Source organism: Lichenostomus cassidix, chromosome W (genome assembly GCF_008360975.1).
Source record: "Lichenostomus cassidix isolate B80296 chromosome W, HeHo_3.0, whole genome shotgun sequence".
NCBI classification, from domain to species: Eukaryota; Metazoa; Chordata; class Aves; order Passeriformes; family Meliphagidae; genus Lichenostomus; species Lichenostomus cassidix.
The window spans coordinates 9,042,897-9,058,694 of NC_139510.1; the positions used below are offsets into that span (position 1 = coordinate 9,042,897).

At 46.8% G+C, this 15,798-nt stretch overlaps 1 long non-coding RNA gene across 1 annotated transcript; it reads left to right on the plus strand.

Moving 5' to 3' along the window:
* Positions 1-12,784: 12,784 nt before the first annotated feature.
* Positions 12,785-15,532, plus strand: LOC146425458 (uncharacterized). The gene is made up of 2 exons (XR_014846476.1): positions 12,785-13,028; positions 13,108-15,532. It is a non-coding gene; the product is annotated as an uncharacterized LOC146425458 (long non-coding RNA).
* Positions 15,533-15,798: the final 266 nt, after the last annotated feature.

Consider the following 15,798-nt stretch of genomic DNA (forward strand, 5'->3'; position numbering starts at 1 on the left):
TCGGACAATGAGAGATTCCCCAAGAGCCCAGATAATGTCCAGTGCACTTCACAAATGTGGCTAAGATTCGCGCGGCTCGGACCAGAGATATGCTCTCGTTACCTGGCAACACTGCAGTGGAGGGAAGGCGAAGACCAGGTGGGTGTGTAAACAAACAAACTAAGAATTTACGAGGACACTGTCACCGCTCCACTACGCACCCAGGTCTCATCAGTGGAAACAAACCTGGCCGAGCAAGTCCGGAGCTTGATTGAAGAGAGCCACCAGAAACTAAGGAAAGAGCTCAAAGAAGGATTTTTCCATGCCACACCGAAACCAACCCGAGTCTCTGCCATCAGGAGCAGACGTCCCCTAGCCAGGGAAAGAAGACAAACTCCACGACGTGACCTCTGGTTTTTCCTGCAGGAGCATGGGGAAGACATGAGAAAGTGGGATAGGAAACCCACCTCCTCCTTAGCAGCCCGGGTACGTGAATTGAAAAAAGAAACATCCACTTCAGGAGGCTCATCTAGGTTCAACACTGCCCCAGTCTCTTGTGGACAGAACTCCAGACAGAATGGAAGTGATAATATGACTGATCCTCTTGAAGGGACCTCAGGAACACATTTACAGGAGAAGAACATCATGCACCAAAAATAGGATTAGAGGAGCCCTGCCTCTAGCCAGGTAGAGGAAAGGGATAATCGGATCTATTGGACTGTGTGGATCCGATGGCCTGGCACGTCTGACCCACAAAGATACACGGCTTTGGTTGATACCGGCGCTCAGTGCACCCTGATGCCATCCAGGTATGTGGGGACCGAATCCATTTCTATTTCTGGGGTGACAGGAGGATCCCAGCAGCTGACTGTACTGGAAGCTGAAGTGAGTTTAATTGGGAACGAGTGGCAGAAACCCCCCATTGTGACTGGTCCAGACGCCCCATGCATCCTCGGCATAGATTATCTCAGGAGTGGATATTTCAAAGACCCAAAGGGACATCGCTGGGCTTTTGGGATAGCAGCCATAGAGACGGAAGACATAAGACAACTGAATACCCTGCCTGGTCTCTCAGACAACCCATCTGCTGTAGGACTACTGAGAATTGAAGAACAGCGGGTACCAATCGCTACAGCAACAGTGCACCGCCGGCAATACCGCACCGACAGACACTCTGTGGCCCCCATCCATAAGATGATTCAGGAACTGGAGAGCCAAGGGGTGGTCAGCAAGGCTCACTCACCCTTTAACAGCCCTATATGGCCGGTGCGTAAGTCCAGTGAAGAATGGAGACTGACGGTGGATTACCGTGGCCTGAATGAAGTCACACCACCACTGAGTGCTGCTGTACCGGACATGTTGGAACTTCAGTACGAGCTGCAATCCAAGGCAGCAAAGTGGTATGCGACCATCGATATTGCCAATGCCTTTTTCTCCATTCCTCTGGCAGCAGCCTCAGTTTGCTTTCACCTGGAGAGGTGTGCAGTACACATGGAACCGACTGCCGCAGGGGTGGAAGCACAGTCCCACCATCTGCCATGGACTGATCCAGGCTGCACTGGAAAAGGGTGAGGCTCCAGAACATCTGCAGTATATTGATGACATCATTGTGTGGGGGGACACAGCAACGGAAGTATTTGGGAAAGGAGAGAAAATCATCAGAATTCTCCTGGAAGCCGGCTTTGCCATCAAGAAGAGCAAAGTCAAAGGACCTGCCCGAGAGATCCAGTTCCAGGGTGTAAAGTGGCAAGACGGACGGCGTCAGATTCCTTCTGAGGTCATCAATAAGATCACCGCGATGTCTCCACCAACCAACAAGAAGGAGACGCAAGCTTTCCTAGGCGCCATAGGCTTTTGGAGAATGCACATCCCTGAGTATAGCCAGATCGTGAGTCCTCTCTACCTCATAACCCGCAAGAAGAACGATTTCCACTGGGGCCCTGAACAGCAGCAAGCCTTCACCCAGATCAAACAGGAGATCGCTCATGCGGTAGCCCTTGGACCAGTCAGGACAGGACCAGAGGTAAAGAATGTGCTTTACTCTGCAGCCGGGAGCCATGGTCTGTCCTGGAGCCTTTGGCAGAAGGTGCCTGGTGAGACCCGATGTCGACCACTGGGATTCTGGAGTCGAAGTTACAGAGGGTCTGAAGTCAACTACACTCCCACCGAGAAAGAAATCTTGGCAGCTTACGAAGGAGTCCAAGCCGCCTCAGAGGTGATCGGCACAGAAACACAACTTCTCCTTGCACCCCGACTGCCAGTGCTGGGGTGGATGTTCAAGGGAAGGGTTCCCTCTACCCACCATGCCACTGATGCCACGTGGAGCAAATGGATTGCCCTCATTACGCAGCGCGCCCATATTGGAAACCCGAATCGCCCTGGGATTCTGGAAATTATGACAAACTGGCCTGAAGGTGAGACTTTTAAATTATCTTCAGAAGAAGCAGAGGAGCATGTAGCACGTGCCGAGGAAGCACCCCCGTAAAACGAGCTGCCAGAGAGTGAAAGACGCTATGCCCTCTTCACCGATGGTTCCTGCCGAATTGTAGGCGCAGATCGGAAATGGAAAGCTGCAGTATGGAGCCCCACACGACAAGCTGTACAGGCTACCGAGGGACAAGGTGGATCGAGTCAGGTCGCAGAGCTTAAAGCCATCCAACTGGCTTTGGATATTGCCGAACGAGAGAAATGGCCAAGGCTCTATCTCTATACCGACTCTTGGATGGTAGCCAATGCACTGTGGGGATGGTTAGATCGCTGGAGGAAAGCTAACTGGCAGCACAGAGGAAAACCCATCTAGGCTGCTGAGATATGGCAGGACATCGCCACCCAGGCAGAAAAGCTGACCGTGAAAGTTCGACACGTGGATGCACATGTACCTAAGAGTCAGGCTAATGAAGAGCATCGGAACAATGAGCAAGTGGACCGAGCTGCCAAGGTGAAAGTATCACAGGTGGATCTGGACTGGCAGCACAAAGGTGAGTTATTTCTAGCTCGTTGGGCCCATGATGCCTCTGGTCATCAAGGGAGTGATGCAACGTACAGATGGGCTCGTGACCGAGGGGTGGACTTGACCATGGACAACATCTCACAGGTCATCCACAGCTGTGAGACTTGTGCTGCAATCAAACAGGCCAAGCGGGTGAAGCCTCTGTGGTATGGTGGACGATGGTCAAGGTACAGGTATGGGCAAGTATGGCAAGTTGACTACATCACACTTCCCCAAACCCACCAAGGAAAGCGCTACGTGTTGACCATGGTCGAAGCAACCACGGGATGGTTAGAGACCTACCCTGTGCCTCATGCTACTGCCCGGAACACCATCTTGGGTCTGGAAAAGCAAGTCCTGTGGAGACATGGTACCCCTGAGAGAATCGAGTCTGACAATGGAACCCATTTCAAGAATGGCCTCATAAGCACCTGGGCTAGAGAACACGGAATTGAATGGATATACCATATCCCCTATCATGCACCAGCTGCCGGGAAAGTTGAACGGTGCAATGGACTACTTAAGACAACTTTGAAGGCACTTGGCGGGGGAACCTTCAAAAATTGGGAACTGAACTTAGCAAAGGCCACCTGGATGGTTAACACAAGAGGTTCTATCAATCGAGCCGGTCCTGCCGAGTCCAAACCTTTGCACACAGTGGATGGAGATAGAGTCCCTGTGGTACACATAAGAGGTTTTTTAGGAAAGACTGTTTGGATTAGTCCCACCTCAGGCAAAGGCAAGCCCATCCGTGGGGTTGTTTTTGCCCAAGGACCTGGATATACTTGGTGGGTGATGCAGGCAGATGGGGAAACCCGTTGTGTACCACAAGGAGACCTTATCTTAAGTGAGAACTGTGTAGATGGTAATAGAATAAGGGGTGGATAATGTCCTAGGTTGCAATATAGATGTAGTTAAGTATTCTATTACCACCAGCTGTGGGCCGTTAGCTGCTACCAGCTGCTAATGACCTACTCCGGATGACAGGCAATGGGCCATCCCTTAGCTGTTACCACCTGCTAATGACCCACCCCGGATGACAGGCAATGGGCCATCAGGGACCCACCGTGTGACTCATGGACTTATCTCATCCCATTGTGAGATGCTCTGCCGAGGAGGGAGGAGCCAGGTGTTCCCACCTGGATATAACCTGGCCTTGGAACTGCCTGAGCTAGCCCTGTCTACTGGGTTCCCAGAGGACGAGAGCTACCACTGGACCTTCAGCTGGAGACTAGACCTTCACAGGATCACTGCTTCAACTGGACTACTTCAGTTGGACTGCTACTACCACCCTAACAGGGTGTTAGGTTGTATCTGACTTTGTCAGTGCTTTTTCCTTGTATTATTTCACTTATTTTTAATTTCAATCTTGACTTGTGATCTCCCACTGGTTTGTTTTCAAACCAATACACTTAGCAACAAATTTTGGCTTTTAGCTTAATCTTTTGGTTAATTAAGTTGCTATCTTTACTATTAGCTTATTTATTTTGCTGCAATGCTTTTTCATTTGTGAAAAGCTGGAAACAAGTTTTAAATATAACTTAGTTGCGCTAATTAACAGGGTACTTTTATAATACGTTCACAAATTGATTTTTGGAGCTTTGAAAAGGACTTCTCGGGGCACAGCTGGTGCTTGCTTGCGTCACTCGCAGCAGGGTCGTCTCGGTCTCGGTGCTGGTAACGGTCCCAGCGAGCAGGAGGTGCTACCCCGCTCTGTGCACTCTCAGTTCTGGTGCCAGTTCCAGTTTGCTGTCGGGGCTGTTATTCACTTCTTCATTCTTGGGGAGGGGCTGCGTTTCAGGCTCTGTTGCTGGCGTAGCAGGTGGGGCGGTGAAGGGGGCGTTAACGGCCTGCAGCACCGCCCACCGGGGTACCTTTTGCGATTTCCGCCTTCTCTGCCAGTTGACAGGAAACTGGGGTCGGAGTAACTTCCGCTTTTGCTCTCGGGTCGCAGAGTCTGAACGGCGCGCGGCAGGGCCGTTCCCGGGCGGCGTGAGCAGAACCGGCGGTGCACGGGAACGGAGCGGCTGCTCTGAGCTTTCTCAGCCGCCACGGCGCGTCTCGGCCCTGCGGGCGGTGGCCCTGATCCGGCAGAAGCTGCCGTTCTTTTTCTGTGGTTTGTCTGTGCCGCGGTGGTGGGGCGGAGCGGGTGCACGGCGCCGATGACTTAGGCACTTACCGACCCCCTACCATTCTGTTAGGGAAACTGTGCTTCCTAATATAGGAAGTAACTTTATCTAGTTCTTTTTTCTTTTGCTCTCTCCTCTTGCTCGGCAAGAATATTAAGGAGCAAATTTTTTGTGCCGCTGCAAGCCCTATGACCATGCTGGCGGCGGGTTGTAGATTCCAGCTGGTGGCACTGACGCTGGCACTGATACTTGGGCGGGGGCCGCTACTGTTGTCTGCGCGCGGCGGCTGGCCGTGCTCTGTCCGTTTCCCAATCGTCGGCAGACTTCAGTGCTATGATTATCTCTGTTGCAGTTCGAGCACCAAACTAGCTTTTTACGTTGTCATTGCATGTGTCCCTCATCGCCACATCGAAAGCAGTGGGGTGACTTTCCACCATTCCTTTGCTGTACTGGCACTGAGTTGTTGGATCGGAGGGGGCCCAAGGCAGCAAAAGCCTGTACCTGTGCTTGAGCTATCTCTTTACCCATTGCTTTCACTGCTTCTACTATCATAGCTTGAGTCCCCGCTGGTACCCTACTCATCCGCTCTAGCATAGTTTCAATGATGGCATCTCCAGATAAGGTAACTAAAATATTTCTCGTTGTGGAGTTGCTATTTTCCATAATACACTGACGCAGCAATGCTCCCTTCATCCAATCAGGCACACCAGCTGCTTCAATAGCAGCAGATACCCTGTCTACGAAACCAGCAAATGTTTCATCTTTCCCCTGCTTAATGGACATGTATGAGGGCGTAGGTGGTGCTGTACGGACCCTGTGTATAGCTTCTCAAGCAGTCTGCATTGACTCTAACAACACATCAGGGCCAGCTTGCATCTGCATGACTATAGTAGAAAACTGCCCCGTTCCCATTAATTGCTCTACAGTCACCCTGTGCAACGGGTCTTGCTGATCCTGGGGCGTATGGGCTGAGATTTCACACAACTGCTGCCAGTGAGCTTGCCACAGCAACTGTTGAGACTGAGTCATAATCATTCTGATGATTCTCCTTATATCCTCCTGTCTTGCATGGGAGACAGGAGTTTTATGTGTTATTGCAGTTTGACAGACTTTAAGATAGCTAGTTCCCCAAGACTTAGTCCCGTTCGCAAGATTCTTTGATATCTGGCCAATTTGTCTAAAAATACCATTTATTTGACACAGAACATAACAAACATACAAACATAGAACAGATTGACACACATAAACACACAATGAATACATAATTGCAACACTACAATAGTTAAAAATGCAATTATGGGGTAAAACCTTGCTTGAACTATAAAAATAGTTAAAAATGCAAGAAATGCTTGCTTGAACTATAATGCAAGTTAAGAAATGCTTGCTTGAGCTAGCTGAAATGCAAGTTAAGAAAGGTACCTATAAGTTAGCCGGAATAATACAATCTAGGAAACTTAATGATCTCACCAAATCCAATTTTGGAGCTGGGGATACATCAGCGTCCTCACCCAATCCCTCGGGAAGTAACCACAGGGCTGCGTCCAACCCTGGGGAGAGGCTTACTTCACGCTCCAATGTCCATGTAGAAAGCTTCTACCTTTCTGAGATTTCGTGAGATTTTTATAGGATAAAAGTGTGTATTTGTAGTCACTGAAAATTTTCTCACATTCTCTCTACATTCCACAGGGGAGTGTCTTTTCAGACTTTCAGTCGCCAGCATTAGATAGCTGTTGAATAGGCTATCAACCTAAGTTGAGCCATCCATTTCTTGGGACTGATCAGAGAGAGAAGGGGGAGGGGGGTGTCCTGCCACACCTCCGGGCACAAAATCGCGCACCCCCATATATAATTCAACATCTGCTTAGTAGGCTCACCATGCAATCCTGACTCACTGGCTGTGCTCCGCAACTGTGTTAGCAACTTCCAATCTATTGCAGTGTGTGTCGCCTCCATTCCCCCCTGTCCGTTTTGCTCAAAAACCACCGGAAAAGCTTGCAGCCCCTCCAGTTCTCCTGCTAACGCGTAATCTCCTCTTTCTATCGCATGCCTCACCACAGTGCTCCAATTGATACGGCACCGGGGTATCGTGTTCCTCTTTGCAACTCCCTCTAAACTCACTGCAGACATATCTTCACTTAAGCTTTCCTCATCTCTCTTGGACCCTATCTTGCACTTGCATCTGCATTCTTTAACGTTCCCTTGTCTCTCATGGAAGGGGGGGGCTGAGGGTCGCGCCTCCTCAGCCTCCGGCAGCGGCCCTGACCGCTCCTCCTCTGTCAGTGGCAGCAGTGAGGAAGAACCACTGTTCCCCCCCTCAAGCGGGGGGGCCTCTCCCAGCTGTGTGGCCGTGAGAGTCTCCTGCACACCAAGGACCGGATGGCAACCCACAGGGGGTAAGCCCGTAAAACCATTACCGAGTGTAATCATTCCTGGAATGTCTTCCCTACCCCCCGCGCCTGCTAGTGTTCCTATTGCCACTGCCGCAATCTTTTTCTCTGCCTTATATCGTTGCAGGCAATTTATTACTTCTCTCCACGCCTTGCTAAGCTTTGTGCATGTCTTATCACCATCTGGTAATCCATCAAACAAACAGTCACCATAACTTCACCACTCCCCTTCCTCAAATACCGTATTAGGATCTATAAAAAACCCTTTGGCTTTCCCCACGGCAACTAGTAATGCTAATTGCTTCATGGTATCCTTGCCTACTCCCCGCTTTTCTAAAAAGTGTTGTAATAAATCTAGGGCTACCTCTCTATCCATTCTCGTCCAGCTGGTTCTAAAATGTCTTGGTCGTCGCATCAGAGTAGTGCACCGCCTGCGTCTCTCTTTTCACTCTGCAATCGCCTCGCAGCTTATCAGAGTGTAGTCCCCACAGGCGGCGGGTCCCCTCTCGGTTGGCCTGAGCTCTCGGCTTGGCCCTTGCTGGGCAAGGGTTGATGATCTTAGCTCCCCGGTCGCTGCACCGGTGCTTTCCCATTCCTCGGCTCTCCTGGTATTCTTCAACAACAGTCAGGGTCCAGAATCACGTCGGGGTCACCATTTGCCGGGAGGCGAGGAGGAAACATGCAAAGACTCAATATGAGTTATAAGCAAGCTCCATTTATTTCACGGTATGTGTGGCTTATATACTGTTACAAGTGCTTATGCTTACTACTAAAAATTACAATCTGCATTCCATTGCATTCCATTCTCACACTTTCAGGGTTCCTCCTCATTCTTCTTAATCGCAAGTTTCCCCCCCGGTACTTTCCCAGAGCTCAAGGGCACTCTGTCCTGTCAGCATGCCCCGCACCCATCTTACTGCTGCGGCCTGTATGGCCCACTTCAGCTAACACTGGCTTTGCTTGCACAAGCCTCCTAAGGATTCGTGACCGTGATCTTGGAGCCATTCTGTAACATTTTACGGTAGAGAATTGTGAGCTAATTGTATCTAATTCCTGAATAGTTTCTGCAGATAACAATGGGTAGCTAAACCTAGCATAGGCCTTATTCAGTTAATTATTCCCAGTAACTTTTGTAAATCATTTAACATTTTGACATCAGACTTTACTTGCTATGGCTTTACACCTTGTCCAGTTAACAGGCACCCTAAATATTCCAAGGAGGGATCTACCAAATTTCCTCAGGGGCTACCTGCAACCATGCTGAGTAAGATTAAGATGCCGAGTAGGATAATGATCAACGATGCTCTGAGGAGGTAGCCTGAAAATCATGCAATAAATGCTACTTTGCTGATTCCTTATAGGATCACAAAAAATAGGTGTATTCCAGGGACTAATAGAAGGAATTATGTGTGCTGCCTGCAATTATCTTTGCACTATTTAATCTTAAGTAGCTTAGGCATCTCAAGGTCACACAGCTGGAGTCCCAGCCATCCTCTAAACATTTCATTGGACAGATGCCAACTCAGCTCTGTGAACTACTGGGCTACTTCAGAAAACAGAAATGTTACCCTATGGTTTTAATGTTGATGCCTCAGTTTTATCAGAGTTGGATAACATTATAGACTCAATTTCCACATCACAATAAAGCTGATGTAATATATTTATAAAACTGAGCAGAACATAAAATTATTTTTTCAAATTAAATACTTCAAGCACATTTATTGAACTTGCCAATTGAAGAACTGACTTCTCAACACTTAAGCAGTCCTTATTTGCAAGAGCAGATGTTAGCAGTCAGCAGGCAGAGGAAAAGTCTAATTCTGGGACAGTCTTAGAATGAAAAATGTGGTTCCTGTAAAAGATAGCCATTCAATTTTAAGTTATATAGTGGGTTTTCCCTTCGGAGATCTGGATTAAAATGTATTGTAATATGTAACCTCAGAGAAGAGACAAAGTACACAAAATATGGGCTCTTCAGGAGCTAGTGCTAGTGGAGTTCAGCAAAAATAGAAAGCCTGTGGAATGTCTTAAGAGAAACAGAGATAGTGAGAAGAGGGGGGGAAGGGGAGATGAGGTTTATCCACAATAAAGGCTGCAAATAAGGCAGATTGTCATGATTCATATACCAGTTCTGTAGAGTTGATCTAAAATGTATTGGGAAAGGTTAAACTGACTTAAACAATCTACATTTGGCTAAAACTCCATGAACATCAGAGGTATACTGTTGTTAGATTCAAAGGCGAGAGAGCAAGTGACACGGCTCAATGTGAGTCATAAAGCAAGCTCCATTTATTTCACCGTATGCGTGGCTTATATACTGTTATAATGTTTCTATTTATTGATTATGAATCTACTGGTTAATTACACAGCTTACAGTTTACATTCTATTGCATTCTATTCTCACACATTCAGGGTTCCTCCTCAGTCTCTCCTAATTTTTCTCATGACATTCTCTCACAGCCCAAGGGCACAGCTGTGCCTCTCAGGTACTTTTCTCATGGCACCTTCCCAGGGCACTGCTGAGGCCTGTTCAGCTAACACAGGCCTTGATCGCACCTGGCACAAGCCTTATTCTGCAACAGTATACTTAATATAAAACACTTTCAAAACTACTCAGGAACAAATTGCAGACAGCCCAATTCATACCAAGGCTGCCTTAAACACAGATGAAATTTCATTTGGCCACATGCCCAACTTTCTCATTAACCAAGTTGTTATCATCATTGTTAGTCCATTTATCTTGCTGCAATGCTTTCTCGTTGGGAAAAGTGGAAACAAATTCAAAATACAACTCAGTTGCACTAATTAGAAGATACTTTGAAAATACATCCACAAATCAAGCTGTCCAGGCCTGGAGGGGCCCCCTGGGCCCCCCCGCACGGTGCAGGTGTCCGAGTTTTCCCCCCCGCCACCGCTTTCTGCGGCTGGGTGAAGCACAGTGAGAACCAAGCGGAGGGAGGTCGCGCAGGGGAAAGGGGGAGGCCGGGGGGAAGCGGCGCTGCTGTTCCCGGCGCTGCTTTTTCTGGGCAGCTTTTCTTGCCTTCCTGGGGAACAACGTCACAGCCCGGGCAGCCGGGGCGAGAGGCAGAGCGCGGCTCCGGGAGCTGCTCTGTCAGAGTTTAGCGCAGACGGGATGACTCTGCCCGGGCCGGGGGAGGAGCGGGGTGCTGCGAGCCACGCTCGGTGCACTGACACAGAGAGTGAGTACCGGATCGGCGCCCCCGCGGTGGGTGATGCTCAGGAGAGGCCCCGGGCTCTCGCCGCTCCCCGGAGGTGTTTCGTTCCAGCGCTGCACTGCTGTTTGTTCCGAGTGATTTCAAGCTGCGGCACCAGCAGGGGGAGGAAAGGGGGGGGGGGTGCCCCGACCCACCGAGCAGCCCCCGGGAGGAGGGATCTCAATGTCAAGGCTTTTCTCAATAGTTAAAGGGTTCTCTAACCAATAATAAATTTGTTCCAATGTGGAGAGTCTGTTGCAATACTTTTAAACTGCACCGACGCCTCTGGGACACCTCCCAGTCCCTGATACTTGCAGTCTAATCTTATAGGCTGAGCCAGCAAGTTGCCCTTCTCTGGATTGCGGTTTGCCAAACAGGTCCTCTGTCGTCATCGGGGTCTGAGGGTCCTGTAATCTGTCCTACTGCTCCCTGGGCATCCGATTGAAAGGTTCCAGTAGGAGGGAAATCTTCCACAGGCGTGGTCACCCAGTGCAGCAAGGCAATCAGCCTAGCATTTGAAACGTCTCTATTCTGCCAATGCAAGAGCTGCCTTAAATTTTCTAGGCTCTGTTTCTGTTCAAGGGACATTTTTCCTCCTATGATGTACCCCGCTGCTCATCTTAAGGTGATGTGCACACACATTTTGAGTCCTTTAATTGAAGTTGGTGATCGATCCACTCCCTGGTCCAGCGGGGCCCCATTACCAGTCGCAGTCCTCCTTTTCACTGCTGTCTGATATCCCTGAGATCAGGGGCCATTTGTAACGGATGAATGCCATGAACTCCCCTTAGCAGTGGTAAAGAGGAATTGCTTTATTGCAAAAACCCGGGGTTTTTTAAACAGTTAGTTTGTTATAAGTTTACATTCTTGTAAAGCACAACAAACATGTTTTAACCAACCACCATAAACCACTATATGAACACGTGCTGGTTATAAACAACCACCATACACCATGATGTGAGCACTCACTGGTTCTATCACTTGTTTTCCAGGGTTATGTAACTTGTTTTGCACCTCTAGTTTAGCTGAGTCATTCTCAGAATGCTTTTCTGGTTAGCCAAAATAACAGGAGTGAGCAAGGATTTTACAAAGATAACAAGGCCCTCATTTTGTAAGTTTTTTCTTATCCCCAACAAGCAGATGCCCTTGCTATGACAGCTGCTGTACCACAGAAATTAGAGCAGGCAAAACTTTCTCATTATTTCTTTCACCAAAATGCCTGAGCACTAGCCAAACAATTTGATTTAACTTTTCCACAAGCACGAAATATAGGGAATACTTGCTCACAATGTCAACAGACTCTTTGCTGCAAATGTTAGGTACAAACCCATGAGAGTTGAAACCTAATGAAATTTGGCAAACAGATGTAACACACATGTCAAACTTTTGGACTTTTAAATATGTCCATGTTTCCATTGATACCTTTTCAGGATTCATAGTAGCAACAGCACACAAAAGAGAGAAATCCAGAGATGCCACCCGACATTGGCTATGTGCTTTTACCACAATGGGAGTCCCTCAACAGATAAAAACAGATAATGGACTTGCATATACATCTCATAAAACACAAGAATTTTTCCACACTTGGGGTATCAAACACATCACAGGTATTGCACACTCTCCAACAGGACAAGCCATAGTGGAAAGGGCACATTATACATTAAAAAACATGCTGCAGAAATAAAAAAGGGGAAACCTGTTTGGTATGCTCCCTCAAGAGCAGCTTGACAAGGCAACCTATGTTTTAAATTTTCTGAATCTTTCCACTAGAGATGATCTGACAGCACATCAGAAACACTGTCCTAGGTTACAATATAGATGTATTCAGTATTCTATTACCACCAGCTGTGGGCCGTTAGCTGTTATTGCCTGCTAATGACCCACCCCGATAACAGACAATGGGCCATCAAGAAACCACCACATGACTCATGGACTTATCCTATTGTGAGATGCTCCACCCGGGAGGGAGGAGCCAAGCATTCCCACCTGGATATAACCTGGCCTTGGAACTGCCTAAGGTAGCCCTGTCTACTGGATTCTCAGAGGACAAGAACTACCATTGGACCTTCAGCTAGAGACCAGACCTTCACAAGATCACCGCTTCAACTGAGCTGCTTCATTTGGACTGCTTCCACCACCCTAACAGGGTGTCAGGTTGTATCTGACTTTGTCAGTGTTTTTCCTTGTATTATTTCACTTATTTTAAATGTCTCCTGTTATTTTTAATCCTGACTTGTTATCTCCTGTTGGTTTGTTTTCAAACCAATACAGACACCTAGGCCAGACCGCTGATGGAGAAGGAGTTCACCTAGAAGTTATGTACAAAGGTGTACGTAGCAGTCAGTGAAAAGGTCTGTTTCCACTGTTAGCTTGAGGGAGATGTTATGGATGCATCTGTCTGTCCACAGGTCTATATTGGCTGCCAGCAAGGTATATAAAACCAAGCCAAGGACCACAACAAAAAATTTTGTCCTTTTTTGACTGCTATACTGCCATCAAGCGGTGGAAGGAAGAATCTACCGGGCACACACTCCCCCACTGTTCCGGCCTCTCACATGATGGGATCCGGAGCCCCCCCACCACAACAATGGAATGGGTAGGAAGAACTTGGCTTCCTCCCCTAGATCAGGATGTTGTAGATACTTATATTAGCAATGCTATTTATGTTACTGATTTACTGCCTATATGCTTAATGTGGAAACAAACTAATACCTTCTTACCCTTACCTTGTGCTAATTTTTCTATGCAATTTTATTTAATATATGTACACTCTAAGACTGTAAAAAAGTTGACTGCTGTTACATTACTGGCCATCCTGTCTAACAAATCTGTGGATGCCGCCCCACCTTATTTCTCCAAGTGTCATTTTACACCCATTTCCAAGATATGGCGTTTGGAATGGACATCATGCATAGGACAATGGCCACAACAACAATTCTTACAGCATGGAAAAATAATTGACTGGGGATCACATGGTATCCTTAGAGAAGGTGGGACTAATGCAACAATTCTCCCATCCCAAAAGGCAAACTGCAGCATTGTTTGGCATGATGGTGGGATGGCTGGGCTGTTAATTCAATATTATTTAGACAATAATCAATCACATGTTCATAAACATTTGTAGAAAATGTTGTTACCTGCTTTTGGCAATAAGATATACCAGGTAAAAATGGACAGGAATGCAACAATTGCCAATCTAATGCTGCTGAAGGACCAATTACTGATAACTTGTACTTCACACTTGTATGTTTTTGCTTTAGCTAACAACTTTTCGATAGATTATGATGCCTTAATTTCTAGTTCTTACTCTTCGTGTATCTGTAACTTGGTGTAGTTCTGTGCCTCTTATACAATCCTAAAAACCTCTGTTCCCAGCACCTTCAGCCAAAACAAATCCCTCTGAATAGAAATCCAAGGACATTTGTTGCCTTAGAGTCCAAAAATATATAAACAACAGTGAGTTCAGGGGAGCGGGCCTGGGGTAGTTAACATCATCACCTAAGGGTGTGATTGGAGAATTAGGGGCCAATATGCTAATAGGACAGAACTTATAAAAGTTGAAGGGCTCATGACCTGGCATCCATTTTGGGTGTAGTCTCACGAGGGGGACTTTACTTGCCCTGAATGTACCTTCAGGCCTGACTAAATCTGTCTGCTTTTTATTCTCCTAATTTTGTCTAGTCCTCTGTTTCAGGTAGCCTGCTTTAGGCATCAATTATAGAAATGGTTTGGTTTTTTTCTCCGCTAACTCTTTTATTTTTACATCCTGTGTAACCTATGAGGATATGCAGAATTATTCCGTCTTTCTTCCATTTATAAGAAGACCTGAAATCTGAGTACCTGTAGATTTGACTCGGACTTGGGAAGGATAAGACAGTCTTTCACAATTATCCTGTCCAGTCCAAGAGGAAATCCAAAAGAGTAAGAAATGAGTTCGCAAATTTCTGGATTGGCTAATCATTGCTATTGTTTCTGCCGTAATAATATTAACTGCAGCCTCTGTGGCTGTTCCGGCCTTGACAAATTCAATTCCAACTGCCTATACCATGGGACAAGCCTTAACTAATATTACACAAGAAGGACAAATACAAGAACTAATTGATCAAGAAATAATGACCAGGTTAGACGCCTTAGAAAGTGCTCTTTCATGGGTAGGCGAAAGAGTTGAGGCCCAAAAAACTCACCTGTCCCTTCCCTGTGACTAGGAACACATTCATCATTCCTTGTGTGTAACGCCTCTTCCGTGGAGTGAAATGGAAGAGAATGGGGAGACAGTTAAAAGTCATCTCCAAGGGGGCTTTTGATAAAACCTTATGACAAGATATTCATTCATATCACACTCAATTAAAAAATCAGTGCAGAGCTTTACAAGCTCTGGAGGAACAAAAGTAGTTGGCAAACCTAAAAAATTACCTCTCTTGGCTGAATCCAAAAAATTGGTTCTCTGGAATAGATTTACGAGTTTGGGTTTTCATCGCACTAGATTGTTTGGCAGTGATGTCCTTTTTAATCCTCTGTCTTTTCAGCATAGTTAAGAATGTGAAAAGTACACAAAAACAAGTCATGATTTCCTTAGCTTTATCTATGACCTCAATAAAAACAGTGGGGGAGATGTGGAGTTACAGAAAAAGCAACCCCCAAGATCCCATGAGAACCGGACACCAAAGCACAGGATTTGAAGCAGATAATGCTTCCTGCTCTCCCCTGAGAGAATAACAAGCTGTCAAACCTGACAGATGTATGGAGGAATTGTAAAGGACTGAGCAAGCAACTTCTCATGCTGAAAGCTATATATACTGTTTGACTTTGTAATAAAGGCAGATTCATTTTGCATACGGTGAGTGGTTCTCATTCCATATGCTACAAAAGGTGATACCCATCTGATGATGGAGTCACAGCTGACACACAAGATGGTGGTAGGCATCAGCAATTTATTATCCCCTGGTACACCTTTTTATACTCTTTCTTCACATGCATAACAGGTGTTCCTTATTACATTATCATTGGTTAGTAAACTATCCACAGGCACCTTTTCTAATTAGTCGTACATATCTGCATTCTCTGCTTCATTCTCTGATGAAGTTGTTTACCTCTCTTGT